The sequence below is a fragment of the Apteryx rowi genome, unplaced genomic scaffold (genome assembly GCF_003343035.1).
Source record: "Apteryx rowi isolate R43461 unplaced genomic scaffold, aptRow1 scaffold_716, whole genome shotgun sequence".
NCBI classification, from domain to species: Eukaryota; Metazoa; Chordata; class Aves; order Apterygiformes; family Apterygidae; genus Apteryx; species Apteryx rowi.
In genome coordinates, this window is record NW_020451001.1 from 111,689 (window position 1) to 115,591 (window position 3,903).

At 39.8% G+C, this 3,903-nt stretch overlaps 1 protein-coding gene across 1 annotated transcript in view; it reads left to right on the forward strand.

Moving 5' to 3' along the window:
* The first annotated feature begins 1,118 nt into the window (after positions 1-1,118).
* Positions 1,119-3,903, forward strand: part of MTFR2 (mitochondrial fission regulator 2) — a 16,093-nt gene continuing 13,308 nt past the window's right edge. Inside the window, exon 1 of the mRNA XM_026087429.1 lies at positions 1,119-1,167. The gene's annotated coding sequence lies outside the window, so the exon portion shown is untranslated. The remainder of the gene's footprint in view (positions 1,168-3,903) is intronic.

Here is a 3,903-nt window from a genome sequence, read left to right on the forward strand (position 1 = left end):
CCTCTTCCAAAGCAGTTTGCTTTTGGTGCAGGTAGAGTCAAACTAAGCTGCCTCAATCTTACAGTTACTTCAGAGAAGCCTGCCTTTTCCTAGCTTTGTGATAGAACTGCCTGCAGGTACTTGCATCTGATTGTGTTGACAGGTTGGTTGTTTGCTTGAGCATTTGAAGTCTGCTGAGACTTTTCCAGCCTATTTGGAAGATGGAATGTTATCTGGCTGGTGACTGAGGCTCCTCCCAAAACTAGGTTTCCATTCCTTGACCCCAGTGGATTGTTCCCATCTTTAATCAGCCTCCTGGTCTTAACATATTTGCCTGCGACTCCTTCAACTTACTGAAGTTCAGAGATAAAAGTGACAAAGAATCTTCTCTTCTGATTATATGTTAACTGTTTTGCAGTGCGGTGAATTATGCCATACATAATATCTTGAAGGATTCTGGTTCAAAAATGCCACTGTTCTGATTTTAGTGAAAGGTATCAAGTAAAGAAATTGATTTTAACTTTGAACTGCATATGAGACCCAGATCAACAAGAAGGAAGTGTTGTACTGAGAAAGAATGCTTCTCCTAAAGGAAGCATTTGTCAAGTGTGTTGCTTGAGGACATTAAAAATATAGATAGAAGTTTGATATTTACGTGGAGTTCCAGAAAGCAGTCAACAATTCCCTTGCTAAATGCTGTTATGCTAAAGTGCCAGAGCATATGAGGAATGTATCCTCAATATTTTAGCCAAATTATTACAATCACCTGCCAAATGGATGAACAAGTATAAAAACTGCATGATGAAAGGAGTTTGTCAGCAGAGTCCCACAAGGATCTGCCTTGGAGTCCATGACAGTATGAATGATCAGGAATGGAGAATAAGAAATTAGGTGATGTTTTGATAAATGCTATTCAGTGCAAGTCAGCACGGATTGAAGATGTACTAGTAAGACATTTGGTAAATCCAGTGCAGGTTGAAGGGATTTATGTTAAGACAAACAGTCCTAATTTTACATTTACAACAGTTGGCTGCAAATTGCCTTCCACTAGGGAATAATTTTGAATAGTTTTATGAAAAAGTCAACAGCAGTAAGTAGCAAATGAAATAAGAATTATTAAGAAAGTAGCAAAAAAGAAAACATGTTCCTGGAGAAAAGAGAGCTGCATCCCCATCTTGAACAGCAAAGGTGAGTACCTATAATCTGAGTAAGTTCCATTTCAGCCTGGAAAAGACAAGAGGTAAACTGTGATAGAACCATGTTCCACTATGCCCTCTTGCCATTCTCAGTTTTATTTTCATATCTCTAATTCCTGAATATAAGTGGTTCAAAAGAGGTAGTGTTTCTTCATGCTGTGTATTACGCAGGAAGTGTGAAGATACTTACAATGTACGTCAGCTCAGAAAAGTTAGAGTGTACCTTCAAAGAAAGCTTCAAAGGATACTTAAGTAGAGCATTTCTGAAGGGAGTAAAAAGGTTATTCTGTCAAAATATTGTTTATCAGACACAATGGAACACAGCATATTCTGTTAGACTAATCCGACCCAGCATGGTCTACTGTTAACCTCTAGATAGTATTTTATACTTATTTTAAAAGTTTATTTTTATACCAATCATTTGTTTCTAAGCACTTACTGGCAGATTAAGATATTTAAGAAGGTGGAAAATCTGTGTTAGTGGTTTCAACATCTTTTACAGATAGTCARAAAAGTCATTATGAATCCATTTAGTGTAAGACCAGAATGATAAAATTTGTCAGTATTACAGAAAGGCCTGTCCAGGTGACCTGAAGGATACTTCTATATTACAGGAATCTCACAAGTTCATTTGCTTCCACACTCACCTTCTCCTCTCGCATATGTGTTTTCTATCATTTACTTCAAGACAGTTAAGAAACAGTTGGTTGATTTCCCATTTCATTTCCAAAGTTCTAGCTGATTTGTAAATGAGAAGCTTTCTGTTGAGTTTCCAGGTTTCATTCTCTGAATGATACCAGTCAGTACTAGAGTTGCAGTGAGTTTCAGTATTTCTTTAAATCTGTCAACTTCAATTAAATTGTTTACCTTTTATTCAAGTTCTTTGGTTGCTCCATATTATGAAATTCTTTTGTCATAATTGCAGAATGCAAAGGGAATTCTGAAAGATAAAGTTCCTGCAAGAGCAAGACAAGTTTTTAAAATTTGAATGTTATTTTCAGACAAGAGCTGTCACAGACAGCAGCAGTGTGAACAATGCAGAACTTTCTATTATAAAACAAAAAATTCCAGTTAGAGGAAACTTAAATTCTATTATCTAGTTTAATTAGGAAGGAACACAAACTTTAGTTAATATGAAACTATTGCAAATGAGGACTAAATTCTGCCTCTGGTCAGCATAGTACCAAACTAAAAGTTTTAAGATCATAGTCTCTTGTCATTTCTTTTGCTAGTAGAAAGCACTACTAATTTTATATAAAAATGCTTTTATTCCTGTGATTGTATAAATAGCCTTCTTCAGAACTACTCTAGTTTGCAGTCCTATGTGAAAAGAGGTTAAAATTATAATGTTCTGAATGAAATGAAAATACCTGGTATAGTGCTGCTGATGTCCTCTCATTAGGAGCCCCAAGACTGTACTTTCATTGACAGTAAGCAACCATGCTTATGATCATCTAAAACCCAGCCCTTATCATGGATCGCTGCAACAGCAAGCTTCCAGAAGTCCTTAAGTGTAGGACAGCAATCTTCAACATTAGATGGAAGCCTTATGTCTAGATCTTGTAAAGTCTTTCTGCTATTTTAATCATCTTCCATGTGGGCACCACCTCAGAATTTCACTGATTAAGTGTTTTATGCCATGGCTATTAAGGAAGACTAACAGCCACAATGCTGACAGACTTCAGTTTTGGTTAAATAAGTACAGTAAATTCTTCTCTGTGCAGTAATGTGGGCAGGATATCCATGTAATGGAAAAAAAGATTCCAGTGCTGATGCTCAGAAGGGCAGTGCAATTACGACTTCCGGTGGGGTAACTTACAGATGCAAAGCAAACTGAAGTTTTACTCAGCCTTTCATGCATCCCTTTCATTCTATAGTATAAATGTGGAAGCTGAAGTTTCAGAGGCATCACTGGAGAGATCATGATGACATTATTCAGAGTGCAGGTCATGCCTTCCCTGCTACATGCTGAAATACCCACCCCCTCTCTATAACAAAGCAAACCCAGACACTGTTCAATGAAAAACATGTTCAAACTGAACAGATTCATCTTTGACAGTGAAAGGGGCAGTCAAATATCAGCTTGAATCACAGAATGGTTGAGGTTGGAAAGGACCTCTGGAGATCATCTAGTCCAACCCCCCTGCTCAAGCAGGGTCACCTACAGCAGGCTGCCCAGGATCCTGTTGAGATGGCTTTGGAATATTTCCAAGGATGGAGACTCTGCCACCTCTCTGGGCAACCTGTTACAGTGCTCTGTCACCCTCACAGTAAAGAAGTTTTACCTTGTTTTCAGGTGGAACCTCCTGTGTTTCAGTTTGTGCCAGTTGCCTCTCGTCCTGTTGCTGGGCTCCACTGCGAAGAGCCTGGCCCCATCCTCTTGACACCCTCCTTCAGATACTTACACACAGTGATAAGATTCCCCCCTCTGTCTTCTCCTCTCCAGGCTGAACAGGCCCAGCTCTTTCAGCCTTTCCTCATAGGAGACATGCTCCAGGCCCTTCATCATCTTCCTAGTCCTTCATTGGACTTGCTCCAGGAGCTTGTGTCTCTCTTGTACTGGAGAGCCCAGCACTGGACACAGTCGCCCACATGTGGCCTCACCAGGGCCGAGTAGAGGGGGAGGATCACCTCCCTCGACCTGCTGGCAATGCTCTTCCTAAGGCACCCCAGGATCCCATTGGCCTTCTTGGCCACCAGGGCACACTGCTGCCTCATGGTTAACTTG